Consider the following 20572-nt stretch of genomic DNA (forward strand, 5'->3'; position numbering starts at 1 on the left):
TCCCTCCAGGAGTATGGACCCAGGGTCGTTGTGGGTTGCAGAAGGTGGAAGGTCTGGCTTCTGTAATTGTTTCCCTGCTGAACATGGGCATTGACTGGTCAATCCATACTCCCAGTCTGCCTCTCTCTTTCCCTAGTAAGGTGGGGCTCTGGGGAAGCTGGGCTCCAGGACACATTGGTGGGGTTGTTAGTCCAGGATCCATACTCCCAGCCTGTCTCTCTCTTTCCCTAGTGGGGAAGGGCTCTGGGGAAGCGGAGCTCCAAGGCACATTGGTGGGGTTGTCTGTGCAAGGAAGTCTGGTCGCATCCTGCTAGCATCTGGAACCTGTTCCACCCACTTCTTTCACTTGGTGTCTTCCAGCTCTGACCTCAGTCCTGCTGGTATGCCAGCCAGAGCTTCTGGCAGTTACTCAGTAACTTGAAATTTGTCTATTCTGTCTTGATTCTGGAAGAACTTCCTTTGGATTCATTTCTGCTCCTCTTTCCTCAGTTAACTCCTACCAGCTTTGGGGGCAGATCTCAGCCTAAATTCAGTTCATCATAGAACCTTTCAGAATCCTGTTGGCTAGGCAAGTGGTTTCTGTTTTCCTTCCCCACTGCCCAGTATTTCTCTCAATGCAGCATTTCTCCTGTGTGTTGTTACTTATTTATTTATTCCAAAGTCTCCCCAACTCACCTGGGAGCTCCCCTATTCCCTGCTATGAACCAGTCTAGTCCCTGTAGGCTCTCCATAAATGTTAAGCTGGTGAGTGAATAAAGCCTTCATTGCTTTCACAGTACAACCACTCAGACAACCACTGAGTTTCCCACCACTCTCCTTAAAGTTACTGTTCTTCTGAATTAGAGGTGATACATTGGATCGACCTTCTCGTGGTGCATCCCATGAGTACCCATTCATTGGGGAAACTGATGATCCTTCCCAGCCGACTGAATCCACATGGATCCCAGTCACTTTCAAAGCCAGCAACAAGCAGCTCCTGACAGCTTTCAACCTGATGCTGTTGACTGGCTACGGAAGAAGGGCAAACGCAAGAAGAAGAAGAAGAAGAAGAAGAAGAAGAAGAAGAAGAAGAAGAAGAAGAGAAGGAGAAGGAGAAGGAGAAGGAGAAGGAGAAGGAGAAGGAGAAGGAGAAGGAGAAGAAGAAGAAGAAGAAGAAGAAGAAGAAGAAGAAGAAGAAGAAGAAGAAGAAGAAGAAGAAGAAGAAGAAGAAGAAGAAGATGGAGAGGTGATTGCTTCTTAGGATGGCCCTCTCCCTTTGGGAATTAGGATGGCATATTTGCTGTTTTGTACCCCACTGCATAATACAGAGTTCAGCTTTCTTGCTTCCATACACCCTCTCTTTATTAGCTAGAACATTTTTGCTGAGTAACTACTGTCTACTAAGTTCTGTGGCTACAGTGAACAAGAGAGATATGGTCCTACCCTGCCTCACATTCTAGAACATGGGTGAGACAGAAAATCAGCAGAGCTCAGTCCTGCTGGAAAACCACTGAAGGCTTCCATGTCCAGAGCAGCGAAGCCAGGAGTTCTAGCTCTAGGGGAAGAATAATCTCTGAACTGCCTATGTCCAGGTCTCCTTAGACATCAGCATCAGGGAGGAAGGGGTAAATAGAGAGTCAAGTGCAAGGGCTGACATCTCTAAAGATAGGTATTGGTAGCCACAATCTCTTTGCCCAGACAGTTTTATAACTTTCACCCTCTCTGTCCCACATGAAGTGGGGAGGACTCTGTGCCTGCAAGATTCCACTGGTTCCAGAAACAATGGGAGAGGGAGAGAAAGAGAGAGAGAGATGCCACTGCTCAATTAGTTTCCTCTTTTCATGCATGGTGCTCTCATGTGGTAGGTAGTCTGGGGCTCAAAACAGGTTCTTCTTGCATGGCAAAATGTACACTCTACTAAGTGAGTTATCTCTCTGTGAGTTATCTACCTCGTAACTACCTTTCTTTTCTACTTTGGAGAGAAGATAACTTAAAGACAGTGATGCAGGGCTGGAGAGACAGCATAATGGATATGCAAAAGACTTTAATGCCTGAGGCTCCAAGATGCCATGTTCAGTCCCCAACACCACCATAAGCCAGAGCTGAGCAGTGCTCTGGTCCTCTCTGTATTTCTCTGATTAAAATAAAATAATTGTTCAAAAATAATTTTTGAAATGTTATACACAGAGAGAAAGGCATAGATGGACAGAAATAACAGAATAAGGGGAAGGAGAGATAGAGTAGAACGGAGAGGAGTGAAAAATACAAGGAGGGGCAGGGGCTGGTGAACTCAGATGAATACACTTTACCATGTGCAAGGACCCAGGTTTGAGCCCCGACTCCCCACCAGCAGGGAGGATGCTTCTTGAGCAGTGAAGCAGGTCTGTAGTTGTTTATCTTTTTCTCCCTCCCTAGGCTTCCCCTCCCCTTTCATTTCCTCTCTGTCCTATCTAATACAATAGAAAAAAAAAAAAAAAGGAAAAATGGCCACCAGGAGTACTGAACTTGTAGTGCCAGCAATGAGCCCTAACAATAACCCTGGTAGCAATAAAATAATACTGATGAAGAAAAACATGAGAGGGGGCAGGTGTAGATAGTGTAATGGTTGTGCAAAGAGACTCTCATGCCCGAAGCTCCAAAGTCCTAGGCTCAATCCCCATACCACCATAAGCCAAAACTGAGCAGTGCTCTGATTAGTGCTCTAGGATTTTTTTATGTTCCTCCAAAAAAATCACAGGGAAGATCTTATGTTACCATCTGTTTCCTAACTGGGGGCTCTAGGCTCTGCTCTCAGAGACACCAGCCTGACCATATCCTAATCTGCAGGCACAGAGCAAAAACTTCCCTGAGCTGGGAGCTGGGGAAGCAGGGGACCAGCTCCCAGAGCCACCAGATGCCAAACTGGAGTCTAAGTTCCTAATGATGCGCCTGCTTTTGCCAGCAATTTCAGCTGCTCGCTCCTGAGGCTGCAATGCCATCTGCTGCTCAGTTCGGGAAACTGACTGACACTGGCTGCACAGCCAAGGCCCAGCCTGGCACATGGGTTTCCAAAGACTGGGTCTTTATCTCTGGTCAGACTCAGTGTTGAACCACAGGGGCAAAGCAAATGCTGCATTTCCTGCTGCAGTCTTCTCTTTCTTTTCTTTTCTTTTCTTTTTCTTTCTTTTTTTTTCTGCTGTCTTCTTGTCTTTTGGGAAGATATCTAAGCATTCTGGAGGGATGGATGGGTTAGTTCTTCCCTTCTTAAAGCCCAGTGTTACCTCAAGGTCAAATTGCCCTAGAGAATGAAATTGCTTTTGAAGTTTTACAGCTTTTCTCTAAGTATTTTTTTTCTTTTGGCTTTGTAGGCTTAACTAAGATTATCACAAGTTGTGTTAATTGGGTGAATGAAATAATGAGGCCAGGCCAAGAGAAAGTGGGCCTTTGAAGAAAGCATGTTCATGCTGAAGAGAAACATGACTACAGAGTCTTAGCTGGTTTCTGGAGTTCCTGCTGTATCTGTTACCTCTATTTAGGCTTCAATGCAAATTGACTGGTGAACTCCAGTGTTTTAGGCCCTTCATTCAAATGCCAGCAGGTATTTGTTGAAATAATGCTTAGTTTGAGGAAATTTTCTGCAGACTAGATTAACCCCCATGATCATTACCTCTGGATATTCACATATTTAAAGTCCCCAAGCCACAAGTACCAGGGATAGTCTGTGTTGTTGGTCATTACGCCAGGTCCCCTGCATTGCTTGATGCTGTGGTCTATTTACATAATCACTGTTTTGCCTGAGACCCGCCCTGCCTGGAGGGTATTGGTTTAATCCCATTGGTTAGAATCTTCGCAACAGCTGCTATGGAAGCTTTATACCTTTGCGCTCTTTTTTTTTTCTCCACCCCCTCTCCTAGCCATTTCCTTTTCTGACCTGCCACTTCTGTTTAAAACAATATAAAGGCATTGTCTCTGATCAATAAAGGCATTGTATTGTTCCCGCTCAACCACAAGTTCCTGGTCTCTTCTCTCTCCTGTGACGCTAGCCTGGCACTGTATGATCAATAGAATAAGACAAAAGTAGTATGGTCCAGGAGGTGGCACAGGGATAAAGCTTTGGACTCTCAAGCATGAGGGCCTGAGTTCGATCCCCAGCAGCACATGTGCCACAGTGATGTCTGGTTCTTTCTCTCTCCTCCTATCTTCCTCATGAATACATAAATAAAATATAAAAAAGACAGTAGTGGTAGATAACACCCAAGATCAGATTATAAAAGATGCTGTAGAGCAAGGGTAGATAGCATAATGGTTATGCAAAGAGACTCTCGTGTCTGAGGCTCCAACATCCCAGATTCAATACCCCTACACCACTATAAACCAGAACTGATCAGTGCCCTGGTTAAAAAAAAAATTCCCACCATATTAAAGGAAGCTTTGGTACAGTGTTCTGTTGTTTTACTCTTTCCTTTTAAAAAATGCATTTTATTTATTTAATTATTATTATTAAATAAAGACAGAGAAATTGGAGCCTGGTGGTGGCACACTTGGCTGAGTGCATATGTTGCAATGTGCAAGGACCTGGGTTCGAGCTGTTCATCCCCACCTGCAAGGGGAAAAGCTTTGCAAGAGGTGAAGTAGGGTTGCAGGTGTCTTTCTAACTCTTTCCCTCTCTGTCTCAACCTTCCTCTATATTTCTGACTGTCTCTATCCAATAAAGAATTTTTAAAATAATACCAAAAAACTTTTTTTAAAAAAAGAGAGAGAGAGAGAGAAAGAGAGATAGAGAAAGACTGGGGTGGGTGAGAGAGTTCAGGTCCTGGAAAAGGATGACAGAGGACCTAGTAGGTATTGTTATGTGGAAAACTGAGACGTATTATGCATGTACAGACTGTTGTATTCACTGTTGACTATAAAATATCAATCCCCAATAAAGAAACTTTAAAAAAAGAAAATTAAAAAAAAATAAATAGGCTTGATCTGAACCAACATTAAAATCCTCTATTTTTTTCTGTATGTGCATCAAGTAATGTGAGAAAGCACGCAGCTCTGAAGCATACTGTCATAAGAAAACCATCTCATAATTTTTAAATGAGCTGAAGCTACCTCATTAGTAGGTAGCATGTCAGTCTCATAAAAATGAGCAGAGGTGGTTTAACCCGAGTAAGACATTGCTCACTTTCTCATCGTTATATTACTCCTCCTACTCCTTCTCATGCTCTTCCTCTTCTTCTTTCTTGTTCTAGGGTCTCAGGTCTTGTACATGCACAAGTCCACTTTTCCAAGTCAATTTTTTTTCATTATTTTAATTTCAAAGAAAGATACCAATGCTCCACAATCTGTGGAGCTACCCTGGTGCTGTCTATGGTGCTGCCATGTGGTGCTGGGGTACCAACATAGTAAGGCATGCACACTACTGAGTGACTATCTCTCAGCCTCACCAACAATCCTGTAGATAGGTTCGTGTGGTAAGGAACTAAGGCCGCTGTCAATAGACACATACTGATAATAAAGGTATTAGTGAGATGTGAAGCAGAGCCTCCAGCTGCAGGAAAGCTTTCAGATGACTGGATTCCTAGGGAACAACCTGGCTGCAATCTCATGAGTGACCCCAAACCACCTCAGCTGAGCTGTTCCCACCACCTGACCTTCAGAAACTATGTGAGATAAATGTTTGTTGTTTGGGGGATAACTTACTAGGAGGGAGCATAACCCGGCATACAGTGTGATGATTATATCAGAACATAGTATCTGCACTATATTACTTCATTCTAGACCCCTCTCCCTCAGTATCTCAAAGTTAATCTGCCACCCCACACTTTCTCCATGTTAAAATCAGTTTATATTCATTTGCACCTCAGATTTTTTTTTGTCTTTTGTTTTTTTATTTTTAACCATAGCACTGCTCAGCTCTGGCCTTTGGTGGTGCAGGTGACTGAATCTGGGCTTTGGAGCCTCAGGTGTGTAAGAGTCTCTTTGCAAAGGTGAATAAGGGCAAGAGACCGGCATACTTTAACAATGACTCTTTAGTCACTATCAGGCCACCGCATCAACTGGGGCCCTAGTTGGGGAGTCTTGAGATTCTCAAATAGACATGATGGGCCTAGACCTCAAATAAATCCCTCTCTCTATTGTTACTGGTCATCTCTATCAGGAACAAGACAATAGACCCCTTTGTGGGGCCCCATAGGACCTTGCCCTCAACTTGGATCAACAACAGTAGAGAATGTTCCATCCTCTGAAGGGAGGATAGACAATATACTCTATGCTACACCTGAGGAAGATGGGTCCTGTTACTGGGGAAGCTTGGAACTTTCCTACTTATGACCATAGAATGTAAACTCAGATCTACAGGGATGCAGAGGTCACATAGGCTCCTAAGCTGAATATGGGCCCCAGATCACATCATATCAATGAGGTTTACAATCAACAACATTTATACACCTTTCCCATATTTGGGAACTACTCTCTTCCCTGATCCAGCTTTCTGGTCCTTTTTGTAGCCATGACATCATCTCCCCAGACAATAACTTGGATCCACCTGCATATCTTATTTCAGGCTCGGGGGCACGGGGGGTGGGGGGAGGAGGAAAGAGAGAGAGAGAAAGAAAAAAAAAAAACTAGTACAGTCACAGGACCTTCCTTTGGAATATAACTAAAATATGCCTACTAGCTATGTACAAAACGGAGAAACCCCCCCAACTCTTCATCTGTACTAGTCCAGCCTTTAGGTTCATGAGTAGTCAACAGTTTGGATTTATATGTTAAATCTCTTTTCAGCCACCAGGTTCCAGATGCTAACATGATGCCAACCAGATTTCCCTGGACAGACAACCCCACCAATATGTCCTAGAGTTCCAATTCCTCAGAACCCCACCCCACTAGGGAAAGAGAGAACAGGCTGGGAGTATGGATCGACCTTTTAACACCTATGTTCAGTGGGGAAACAATGACAGAGCCAGACCTTCCACCTTCTGCACCCCACAGTGACCTTGGTTCAAACTCTCAGAGGGTTAAAGACTAGGAAAGCTATCAAGACAGGGAATGGGATACAGAGCTCTGGTGGTGGGAATTGGGAATTGTGTGGAGTTGTACCCCTCTTGTCCAATGGTTTTGTCAGTGTTTCCTTTTTAGAAATAAATTTTTAAAAAATAGTCTCTTTGCATAAAAAGTATGCTATCTACTCCTGCCCAGTACCTCAGATTCTTTCAATTTACTTTCTCTCTGCTAAATCCCCTTCATATCCATTCCTAAATCCTCCATTATCTCCTTCAAGACTTTTTTTTTTTACTAGAGAACTGCTGAGTTCTGTTTTATAAAGGTGTAAGAAAATGAACCTAGGGCAGGGGTAGATAGTGGTTATACAAAGAGACTCATGCCTGAGGTTCCAAAGATTCAGGTTCAATCCCCCCACACCACTATAAGCCAAAGCTGAGCAAAGCTTTGAGGAAAAAAAAAGAAAGAAAGAAAGAAAGAAAGGAAGGAAGGAAGAAAAAAAGAAAATAAAAGAAAAAGAAAAAGAAAAACAGTAATTAAGCTAATACTAATTACTGTGATTAAAAAAAAATGAACCTGAGGTGTCAGAGCCCTAGACATAGCCACTATGCTGTCTCCTGGGAGCTCTGTCTTCATTCAAATGTAGCACTGAGGTGGCATAGTGAATAAAGGACTGAATTTTCAAACACAAGATCTCAAACTCAGTCCTCAGCACTGCATGTGCCAGAGTGATGCTCTGGGTCTCTCGCTCCCCCCCCTTTTAAAATATTTATTTATTTATTTATTCCCTTTTGTTGCCCTTGTTTTATTGTTGTAGTTATTATTGTTGTTGTTACTGATGTCCTTGTTGTTAGATAGGACAGAGAGAAATGAAGAGAGCAGGGGAAGACAGAGAGGGGGAGAGAAAGACCCCTGCAGACCTGCTTCACCGCCTGTGAAGCGATTCCCCTGCAGGTGGAGAGCCAGAGGGCTCAAACCGGGATCCGTATGCCGATCTTTACGCTTTGCGCCACCTGTACTTAAGCTGATCCGCTACGGCCTGCCTCCAGCTCTTCCTCTTTTTTAGAAGATAAATATAAAGATATAAGGTGAGGGAGTTAGTATAATCGTTATGCAAAGAGACTTTCCTGCCTGAGGCCCCAAGGTCCCATGTTAAATCCCCCACTACTATAAACAAAAGCTGAGCAGTGCTCTGGTAAAAATAAATTTTAAATTAAAAAATGGCGGCCAGGCGGTAGCGCTGTGGGTTCAGCGCACATGGAGGGAAACACACGGACTGGCTTAAGGTTCCAGCTCCAGGCTCCCCACCTGCAGGAAAGTTGCTTCACAAGCAGTGAAACAGGTCTGCAGGTGTCTATTTTTGTCTCCCCCCTTCTGTCCTATCTAACAACAATAACAGCAATAACAATAATAACAACAACAAGGGCAACAAAAATGGGGAAAACGGCCCCCCAGGGCAGTGGATTCGTAGTGCAGGCACCGAGCCCCAGAGATAACCCTGGAGACCAAAAATATTTCAAAAGTTATAAAGGCCAGAATTTGCCCATTTTGGTCAGTATATCATAAGTGTGTAGTATATGCACAATTGATTTTTAGTTGAATAGGGAAACTGAATATTAAAATTCACCAATTACAGTTTTCTAGATCCCATGTCATGTACACATGCCTTATTATGTGGTTACATATATAGATGTGGTACTGTGGTACAAGTCAGTGCAAAGAAACTAAGGTCATAAATAAGAATACCTATTTTTGCTCCTTACTGGCTGCCTATGCTACAATATGTCAGTTTTATTCATCTATAAAGTGAGACTATTATAATTTACTTCTGCTAACATAGGACAGTTTTAAAAATCAAATGGTAATCACTGGTACAGCATTAAAAAAAAAGTAGTGGGCCAGGTGATGGTGCACCTGGTTGAGTGCACATGTTACAATGCACAAGGACCTGGATTCAGGTCCCTGGTCCCCACCTTCAGGGGGAAAAGCTTGCAAGTGGTGAAGCAGTGTTGTAGGTTTCTCTCTGTCTCTCTCTCTCTCTCCCTATCATCCCCTTCCCTCTTGATCTCTGGCTGTCTCTATCCAATAAACAAATAAAGATAATGAAAAATATTAAATGAATCTCCTATATCTCCCTTTATAAAAGGAAACAATTGATGTGTTTCTGAAATATGTTCCAAAGATCATATGTGCCAGGATATGCTCTTAGGGGATAAAGATCACCTGGGAGATAACACAGCAGCTATACAACAACATTCATGCTTGAGATCCTAGAAGTCCCATGTTCAACACTATAAGCCAGAGCGGAGCAGTGATGTGGTAAAAAATTAATTAATTAATTAATTAAAAAATAAAATAAAAATCAGTGAGATTTGTGAAATATGAACTCCAAGTTTTTAAACCCTTGTAAGCATTAACAATTATGTCAGTATATTAAAAGGTCTGAATATTCAGCGCCAATAAATCTTCCCTCAACATAACCTGACTACACTTAGGTAAACATTGACTTCGTAAAAAAAAAAAAAAAAAAAAGGTAGCTGGCGGTAGCGCAGCGGGTTAAGCGCATGTGGCGCAAAGTGCAAGGACCAGCATAAGGATCCTGGTTTGAGCCCCGGCTCCCCACCTGCAGGGGAGTCGCTTCACAGATGGTGAAGCAGGTCTGCAGGTGTCTTTCTCTCTACCTCTCTGTCTTCCCCTCCTCTCTCCACTTCTCTCTGTCCTATCCAACAATGACGACATCAATAACAACAACAATAATAACTACAACAACAATAAAAAACAAAGGCAGCAAAATACATATAATTTTTTTTAATTGGGGGGAGTTGGGCGGTAGTGACTTAGCGGGTTAAGCGCGGGTTAAGCGCAGGTGGCAAAGGGCCAGCAGAAGGATACCCGGTTTGAGCCCCCAGCTCCCCACCTGCAGGGAAGTCGCTTCACAGGCAGTGAAGCAGGTCTGCAGGTGTTTATCTTTCTCTCTGTCTTCCCCTCCTCTCTCCATTTCTCTCTGTCCTATCCAACAATGACGACATCAATAACAACAATAATAATAACTACAACAATAAACAACAAGGGCAACAAAAAGGAATAAATAAATATTTTTTTAAATTAAAAAAATTCTTTGTGTTATTCTTTGTTATCAGCAGACCTGTGCTTGTCACTTGGAGAATCCAGTGATGAATAAGCATAGATGACCCTGACCATTGTGGTGATTACAGTCTGATGAAGCAGGTGGACATTACATAAAATGAGTTCAGATTTGGTTATAGGAAAACCTTGAGGGAGTTACTGGAGCCATTCTGATGCTGTTTATTACCATTTAGTAATCGGTATATGAACTTGGCTAGAATCCCAGGAGGTTTATGAGTTTGGAGTATAAATGAAATATATCAGAAGGAGTGAAAGGAAACAAAAGAGCCAGCTATTTGTGCAATGTATACAAACTTCCTGGGTAAAAGGTAATATGAACCTGAGAGTCAGATAATGATCTGATTTTGACACCACTACTTACACAGCAGTAGTTTGATACTATGTAATGAATCTCTGAACCTAAGTTTATTCATCTATGAAATGACAACTATAAAGGCTGGGAGATAGCTCAGTTAGTAGAACAAGTGTGTTTCATGTGAGGCCCTGGGCTCAAGCCTCAGCACCACATGAGAACACCATGACAGCCATGAGGAAGCTCCATAGATGGTGAAGCAGTGCTGAGGTATCTCTCCTCTGTGTGTGTCTCTCCCCCTTTCATTCTCTCAACAAATAAATGAAAAATTGGGTTCAGGAACTCAGCACTATTATACAGTTAGACTCTGAGTTTGCTCTTCAGTGCTACATTAAAATAATTAATTAATTAAAATTAAATGCTGGGCTAGTGTGAGGGTGTTTCTTCCTGGGCATGTGCTCTCTGGGTTGGAGCAAACTCAACCGGAGCCAACCTGGGCTGCTACTTACTCAGCGACTTGGGAGAGAGACCAGGAACTCGTGGAGAAGCGGGAACCAGTGCATCTTTATTGATCAGAGACAAGGCTTTTATATATTTTGAACCGGAAGTGGCAAGTTGGAAAAGGAAATGGCTAGGAAAGGGGGTGGAGAAAAAGAAAAAGGGGAAGGTAGAAAGCTTCCATAGCAACTCTTGTGAAGGTTTTAACCAGTGGGATTAATTAATACTCTGTAGGCAGGGTGGGTCTCGGGCAAAACAAGTATCAGCAATGGAGGATGGAGTGGGGAGGCTGGCTTAAGGCCCGACAATAAATAGGCAATTGTAGGGAGTTGGGCTGTAGCACAGTGGGTTAAGCGCAGGTGGTGTAAAGCACATGGACTGGTGTAAGGATCCCAGTTCGAGCCCCCGGCTCCCCACCTGCAGGGGGTTCACTTCACAGGCGGTGAAGCAGGTCTGCAGGGGTCTATCTTTCTCTCCCCCTCTCTGTCTTCCCCTCCTCTCTCCATTTCTGTCTGTCCTATCCAAAAATGACGATATCAACAACAACAGTAATAACTATGACAATAAAAAAACAAGGGCAACAAAAGGGAATAAATAAATATTTTTAAAAGGCAATTGTAATCTCTACATTTTAGGTTATTGTGGAGATTAACTGTGATATCACATGTAAGAGAACAGGCAGATACCCAAATATATTTCCTCTCCTCTCTTTTCCTCTCCTCTCCTCACTTTTCTTTTCCTTTCCTTCCTTTTCCTTTCCTGTTACTTCCCTATCCAAGTCTCAAATCCCACAGTTAAAAGATAGAAAGAAAGAAAGCTCAGCCTCCAGTAGGTGGGAAATGAAACTCCTTAAATGGCACTAACCATCTATGTGCTCAGAGAGTTGTTATCATATAGGCGATTATAATTTGCATTATTCGTGCATGCAACTTATGACAGATCATTCCTTTCTCATGTAAGGGAAAGGCAGTAAAAAATAAGTTATAGGAAACAATGAAATGAGGACTTCTCCTTTAAGAGGACTGGCAATGTGAAGGTGATAGAGAGAGGCAGAGTATCTCCTTTTCTTTTTTACCTCCAGGTGCCTGCACTATGAATTCACTGCTCCTGGAGGCTATTTTTACCCTTTTGTTGCCCTTGTTTATGGTTGTAGTTATTACGGTTGTTGTTGCTATTGCTGTTTTTGTGGTTGGATAGGACAAAGAAATCAAAGAGATAGACACCTGTTGTATGCTTTACATTGGGTTGTTCTAGTTCTCCCCCGCCAAGAGAATTGGATCAGTCCAGTTAGTTTCGCAGCCCGCTTGGCCCCGCCCCAAGGAACCCCGCCAGAGTTCCAGGGTTCCAGAGTTGCAGAGTTGGAGCCACAAAGAGACAGCAGAGTTCTGTTTGGTGATTAGTTTGGTTTAGTTTATGAATCGTTGTTCCTGAATAAAGAAATACAGCTTCCCTGCCCAGCCGTTGTCTCTGCGTCTGTTACCCGCCCGTGAAGCTAGCCCGGCCAGCTGGAGCCTCCGAATTTTAACAACAAATGGCGCCCACGTGGACCTGACCTGCACATCTCTCAGATAAGTAAAGACAATTTGGCTACCTATGCACTATGGCCTTCTCTTCTGCTTGTGGGGAGATCTCCAAAGGCCTCTGCTCTTTCTTCACGAGACTGTTTCGCTGTTTCTGGAACATTTATCTCTTGACCACTCTGTGGTTTCCACTCGCTCAGGCGAACTCAGAACAGCCAGCGGGAATAGCCAGCGGGCGGGAGGCGAGGCACGGAGCTGCTGTTTCCACCTGGTTAAACAGCCAGCCAGCCGGCTGCACCCAGACAACCCCGCGCACCGCGCCCACAGCCCCGCAGCCCCGCAGCACGCAGGAGGCTGACGCCACCATGCAGGAGCCCGATGCCACCACACAGGAGCCTGATGCCAGCACGCAGGAGCCCGATGCCAACACACTGGAGCCCGATGCCACCACGCAGGAGCCCAATGCCAGCATGCAGGCCAGCCCACAGGAGCCGGCTCTCCACCGCGTGGCGCAGGGCACTGGACGCGTGATCCCTCCATGCTGCTCGGCCACTGCGAGCAGGGCAGCAGACATGGCAGGGCCATGGGGCAGGGCTGCGGCGGCCTATCATGGCCGCCACCCCTGGGCACCTAGGCCCACGCCTTTTACAATGCTGGCCCACCCACCTTCTTGCTATGAATTCTGGAATGATCCCGGACCTCCCGGACCCCCGGGCTCCCTGCCAAAACTGGGCACATGAGATCTCCAGCCGCCGGTCCAGTCTGAAGGCAGACAAGCTGGAGTACACAGAGATTTGTGCAGAGATCGCAACCTGCAATTCCTAGAAGTGAAGCTTCCCAAGAGACCACCACTGGACAACGCACCCCCCCCAACAACTAAGACAGTACAGATTTAAATTCGTGTTTAAAATGACATGTCTTTGTAACAAAGGTTTCTCTCCTTGTGTATTAATGACCATGTTTATGTGTATGTTTAAAGTTTGGTAAACAGTAACTTTAAGGCTAAATTCTTACTAGTCAAAGTTAAATGAAAAAGCTTTTCAACGTAATTCTCATAAAGATAAAATTAACTTACATTTAAAGTCTAAGGTAAAAATTAGTTAACAAACAATGTATTTTAACTAAGTTGGTCTAAACAAAAGGGTAAATAGACTTGTTGATATGTAAAACTCTCCATTACCTTCTCTATTAGAAATGGTAGATCGCACAATGGCTATGCTAATTATTCTCATGCCTGAGGTTTCCTTTCCTGAGCACAACTAGGGTGTGACTCCATCTTGAATGGGTGTAACAAAAGGTTAAAAGACGTTGTTGATATGTAAAAGTCTCAAATTCCTTCTCTATTAGAAATATGCTAATAACAAGTTTTGTTTCATAGTAAGTAAATTGCAGCCAGCTGCCTTTGGGACTCTAGGCCGTTCCCCGCCCCCATGCAAATGTCCGTCGAGACAAGTACGCCCCCCAGAGGCAAGAAATGTTTTTTTTAAGCTGATAAAGTTTTGCCCACAGAGGCAAAAATGGCCCCCTCAGGCCTTCCCTTGGCAGCACACTGGTTCTTGTTACTTGCTTACATGTTTCTCCATGTTTGTGCCAGTTTCCTTTTTAAAAAATGCCTGTATGATAGAGGTTTCTGTTCACCCCACACCTTTGATACTGTAGTCATTTAGTTAAAAAGAAAAGGGGGAATTGTTGTATGCTTTACATTGGGTTGTTCTAGTTCTCCCCTGCCAAGAGAATTGGATCAGTCCTGCTAATTTCGCGGGCTGCTTGGCCCCGCCCCAAGGAACCCGGAGAGGGTTCCTGAGTTCGAGAGTAAGAGAGAGTGCTTGGTGCCGCTGCGGGAAAGAAGCAGCAGAGTTCTGTTTGGTGATTAGTTTGGTTTAGTTTATGAATTGTTGTTCCTGAATAAAGAAATACAGCTTCCCTGCCCAGCCGTATGTCTCTGGTCATCTCTGTTACCCGCCCGTGAAGCTAGCCCGGCCAGCTAGAGCCACCAAATTTTAACAACAGAAACCTGCAGACCTGCTTGGCCCCGCCCCAAGGAACCCCGCCAGAGTTCCAGGGTTCCAGAGTTGCAGAGTTGGAGAGAGTGCTTGCGCTGCTGCAAAGAGACAGCAGAGTTCTGTTTGGTGATTAGTTTGGTTTAGTTTATGAATCGTTGTTCCTGAATAAAGAAATACAGCTTCCCTGCCCAGCCGTTGTCTCCGCGTCTCTGTTACCCGCCTGTGAAGCTAGCCCGGCCAGCTGGAGCCTCCGAATTTTAACAACAGACACCTGCAGACCTGCTTCACCGCTTGTAAAGCAGGCCCCTCCCCCCACCCTCCCCTCCTTGGTGGGGAGCCCAGGACTCCTTATGCCAGTCCTTAACACGCTGTGCTACCACCCAGCCCCTGTATCTCCTTTTCTAAGTGTGTCTGTTTGGACTGAGCTGAGGCAAGTCTATGTGGAGCTCTAAAGATGAACATCCTCAACCTCATCCAGTTCCTTTTAACCCTGGGAGTCTGCAAGAAGAATTGCTGTTCTTCCATCTTTTCCAAGCCAGGTCTGCTCTGGGGAGATGAATGCTGCCAAGAAGGCTATTTCTCAGATGGAATTTAAAAAAAAAAAAAAGTTAGAATCTATTTCAGACACTAAGTACCCTAAATTGATAAGCTGCTGATTTGTTTTACCTGACTCTTCCTCCTAGATAAAGACGAAGTCTTTTCAGTCAGAAAAGAAAGTCCCTTAAAAAGGAAGCCCAAGCTCCAACTGAGGAAATTGGCAGAGACAGTAATAAAAAGAATGAGCTGGGCTCAGCAGGCAACACTAGGATTTCTGGATTCCTCCCCAAATACACACACGGGATTTCAGATTGCTTTGTTCTACAGTTCTTTTCAAGGGCATGAATTTAATCTGTCCTTTCCTTGACATTATTTTTCTTCTTTTCCCTGCTCTTTTTTTTTTTCACACCTCCTTTTCATTCTCTTCACCTTCCCTCCCTGGCACCTCAGATAACTAAGTGGTACTCTAGGCTCTCTTACATGAAGTAAATAAATAAGTGATCTTTAAATATTAAAATTAGTGACCCAGGAGGTGGCTGAAATGTTGAACTTTCAAGTATGAGGTCCTGAGTTCAAGGGCCAGAATCACATATGCTAGAATGATGCTCTGGTCCTCTTTCTCTCTCTTTCCCTATATCATAAATAAATAAATCTTGGGAGTCGGGTGGTAACACAGTGGGTTAAGCACAAGTGGTGCAAAGTGCAAGGACTGGCGTAAGGATCCCCGTTCAAGCCCCTGGCTCCCCACCTGCAGGGGGATTGCTTCACAGGTGGTGAAGCAGGTCTCTCCCCCTCTCTGTCTTCCCCTCCTCTCTCCATTTCTCTCTGTCCTATGTAACAACGGCGACATCAATAACTACAAAAAACAAGGGCAACAAAAGGGGGAAATAGATAAATAAATATTTAAAATAATAATAAATAAATAAATCTGTTAAAAAAATGAAATTAGTGGCACAGGGGTAGAGTGCCTGATTTACAAACATGAGATTTTTAGTTTGATCCCTGGCATCACATATGCTAGAGTAATGCATGATACTCTAGTTCTGTGTATCTGTCTATCATTAATAAATTAATAAGCACATCTTTAAAAATTAAAATAAAAAATATTGAATTGTGGGAGTCGGGCCGTAGTGCAGCGGGTTAAGCGCAGGTGGCGCAAAGCACAAGGACCGGCATGAGGATCCCGGTTCGAACCCCAGCTCCCCACCTGCAGGGGAGTTGCTTCACAGGCGGTGAAGCAGGTCTGCAGGTGTCTATCTTTCTCTCCTCTCTGTCTTCCCCTCCTCTCTCCATTTCTCTCTGTCCTATCCAACAATGACAACAACAATAATAACTACAACAATAAAACAACAAGGGCAACAAAAGGGAATAAATAAATAAAATAAATATTTAAAAAAAGATTGAATTGTAAACTTTAAATGGGTGAATTGTATAGTATGTAACTTAGATTGCAATGACACTTTTTTATTAGTAATTTAATAATGATCGACAAGATTGTGGGATAAGAGGGCTATAATTCCCACCATCAGAGTTCCATATCTCGCCACCTCCACTGGAAGTTTCCCTATTGTTTGTCCCTCTGGGAGTATGGACCAAAGATCTATATGGGGTGGAGAAGGTGGGAGGTCTGGCTTCTGTAATTGCTTCTCCACTGGACATGGACTGTAATAACACTTTTAAAAAATATATATATATCTTTATTTATTGGATAGAGACTGTCAGAAAGCAAGAGGGAAGGATGGGAAAGTGGGAGAGAGACAGACACCTGCAGCCCTGCTTCACCGCTCGCAAAGCTTTTTGCCCTGCAGGTGGGGACCGGGAGGCTCAAACCTAGGTCCTTGCGCACTGTGACATGTGCGCTCAGCCGGGTGCACCACCTCCTAGCCCCATAATAACACTTTTAACCAAAACAATGAAAAGCATACTTGAGGGTTTGGATGATCTCCATCTAATCTCTCTTTGAGCTGTTGGTCCTCACCTACTCCATTGGGATTTTTATTCCAAGCACTTTAGAATTCCTTCTTGATCTAAAGTAACAGTGCTGGAGGCAGAGAGAGAGTTCACCCAGCAGGGCTTGTGCTTTGCCAGGTATGAGGGAGGCCCAGGTTTGCACCCTGGTTCATGTAAGAGTGCCATAGTTGACACATATGAGCCAGGGAAAGCTCTAGTGCTATAGTGTCTCTCGCCCTCAATATCTCTCTGTCTGAATGAAAAAGTCACCCTGGGAGTAAGCTCTGCAAAAGAATAATAAAAATAGTACAGTAGAACTGAGAAGATAGCACCATCTGTAGGGCAAGAGATACTAATGCTTAAGGTCCCGAAAGTGTCAGGTTCAACCCTTAGCACCATCGTAAACCTTAGTCAAAGCGACACTTTGGTTTACAACAAAACTGAGGGCTAGATTAAAAAAAAATAGCTCACTTGGGTAGTGCTTTGCCTTACTATGTACTTGACCCAGGTGTTTGGCCCCCACTGAATTGAAGGAAGTTTTGGTGCTGTGGTCTTTCTCTTTCTCTCTCTCTCTAACAGTATTTGCCAAATGAATGAATGAATGACAAAGACAGACTCTATAAAGTATGCTAGAGAGGGGCGGAGGAGGTAGTAATGGTTATACAGAGACTCTCGTGCCTGAGGCTCCAAAGCCATAGGTTCAATTCCTCACAACACCATAAACCAGAGTTGAGCTGTGCTCTGGTAAAAATAAATAAATAAATAAACAAGCCGTACAAGAGAGATAGCATAGTGTTGTGCAAACAGACTCTCACATTAGGGTTCTGAGGTCCAGGCTTCACTCCCCTGCACCACAATAACCCAGAGCTAAGCAGCGCCTTGGGGGGGAGGGGGAGTAATTATAAAATAAAATAAATTCCTAATATAAATTAATAACTAATCTCTATAAAGCAAGCAGGATGAGAGAACCTGAGTGACCTGGTTGATCAACAGGTATAGCACAAACCATGCTCTCCTGAGTAAGAACCCAGGATTGCTCCCTGGCAGCACATATGATCGAGTGGTGCTCTAGTTTTTCTTTTTTTTCTTCGTAAAATAACAAAATATTTAATACTTATTTACATATTTTAACAGGGATTAAAAAAAAAAGGCCAATATTTAGTTTAGGAAAGCAAAAATAGAGGTACCCAGAAAGAAATTGAGAGGCAACAAGATAAGAAAACTCAGCACAAACAAGCAAGATAAAAATATCCTCTCACCACTGTCCTTTTAAAATTACTTTCTATATTGAGCCTAAGTGACAAGTGAAATCTCCTCTGTAATTTCCCATGTGTTCAGTTTAATGAATTTCCGGCAAATGGCTTCAGTATTGGAGGTCCAATTTGGACATTGTGGGAGTGGGGTGGTGAGAAAATGAGGGGTATGGAAATAGACTAACAAACTGAGTCTAGAAATAAAGGGGTAATTAGAGGCATGTGAGGAAGGGGTCAAGTTTTGGAACTTGTTCAACTCCAAGGTCTGGGAATTGAACTTATGCTAGCTGATGTCATCATACTATTTTCCTACATGCTATAGAGGAAGCCTAAAATCCCAGAATGCATTGCTCCTACATTTTGTACCATACTACCTAGTTTCTAAAGTTTTGTTCATATAGAGAGCATTGTAACATATTTTCAACTTCCTGGAGGAAATAAAGAGACTAGCAGCTAGGAAGATAACATGTGGTTATGCAAATGACTTTCATGCCTGAGGCTTCAGGCTGCAGGGTCCCAGGTTCAATACCTGGCATTACCTTAAGCCTGAACTAAGCAGTGCTCTGGTATAATAAGAGTGTCTATAGTCATGCTATAAATATTGAATTGAATCATTATGAAGGTGTCAAATTGAGAGACAAGTGTGGGAATGTAGTCCCCCCCTGTTTTTTTAATTTATTAATGAGAAAGATAAAGAACTAGACATCACTCTGATACATGTGCTGTGGGAGTTTGAACTCAGGACCTCATGCTTGAGAGTCCAATGCTTTATCTACTATGCCACCTCCAGGACCACACAATTTTCCTATTTGTATCTGTGCTCTCTATCAAATGCATTAAGTTTCTCTGTATACTGAAGAAGGAGTCCTGAATGGTCATAGGACCCAGAATAAAGTTTTTTCCAGTCTAAAGAATAGCAGGGGCCAGGTAGCAGTGCAGTGGGTTAAACACACATGGTGTAAAGTGCACAGATGGGCGTAAGGATCCCAGTTTGAGCCCCTGGCCCCTACCTGCAAGGGTGGGGGGTGGTTTCACAAGTGGTGAAGTAGATCTGCAGGTGTCTATTTTTCTCTCCCCCTCTCTGTCTCCCCTCATCTCTCCATTTCTCCTTGTCCTATCCAACAACAATAGCAATAACAACAACGACGATAAACAACAAGGGCAAAAAAAGGGGAAAAATAGCCTCCAGGAGCAGTGGATACATAGTGTAAGCACCAAGTATCAGCAATAACCTTGGAGGCAAAAAAAAGAATAGCAAGATAGCTCAACTGGATTGTGAAACTGCTTTTTTATCCTTATGACCCAAATTTAAAACTAGCCCTTACCATACTAGGAGAAACTTTGGTGCTGTGATATCTTTCCCTCTCTCCTTATCTCTCTCTTTCTATCTGAAAAAGTTGACTCAGAGGGGTTAAGCTGCAGTGACAATGTAAACAAAAAATGGCAATGATGGTCAGGGAGATAGCACAGCAGCAGTCTGAGAGTTGCTGCAGTAGATGAAGTACTGAGTTCTCAAACATGAGGTCCTGAGCTCAAATCAGAGTGATGCTCTGGTTTTCTCTCTCCCTCTCATTCTCATTAATAGTAAGTAAATCTTTTATCTAAAAAGAAAGAAAAATGGAGGTAGATAGCATAATGATTATGCAAAGAGAATCTCATACCTGAGGCTCCAAAGTCTCAGGTTCAATCCCCTGACCCACCATAAGCCAGAATTGAAAAGTGCCCTGGTAAAATAAAGACACACACACACAAAGGTGATCAATTTAAAAAGAAAAAAATGAACTGACAAGAGAGCAGGATGGTTATGCACAGACCTTTCATACCTGAGGTACCAATGTCCTGGGTTCAATACCCAGCACCACCATAAACCAGAGCTGAGTGGTGCTCTGGGACAAAACTCATCTGGTTGCAATTTTTTCTAGAAACTGTCCCTTTTCTTTTCTTGTATTATTTCCATAATTTTCTTTGCAAGAATAAAGAAAGAGGAAGCTTGGCAAAATAGCACTCTTGGAGAGTGTGCTGCTCTGTCATGTGTGTGACCCACGTTCAGGGCTGGACCCCATAGTACCAGAAAAAGCTTAGGTGCTGTCTCTTTCTCTCTTTCTGATCCTCTTAGCCATTATCTAAAACAAACAAACAAACCAAGAAAAAAATAGTTGATATTACAGGTAAATAACCAAATACGTTATTGTGCAAATATTAATTTTGAGATTTTATTTTTAAATATTTTGTTTATTTTAATTAATATTTGTATTTGATAGGATAGAGAGGAATTGAGAGGTGAGATAGAAAGAGAGAAAGAGTGCATGAAACATTGTCTCATCACTTTTGAATCAACCGTGCCATGTGAAAACTGGAGGTTTGAACCTGGATCCTTGCACATATAGTAATGTGAGTGTTCAATCAGGTGCACCACCATCCAGT

Source organism: Erinaceus europaeus, chromosome 2 (assembly GCF_950295315.1).
Source record: "Erinaceus europaeus chromosome 2, mEriEur2.1, whole genome shotgun sequence".
NCBI lineage: Eukaryota > Metazoa > Chordata > Mammalia > Eulipotyphla > Erinaceidae > Erinaceus > Erinaceus europaeus.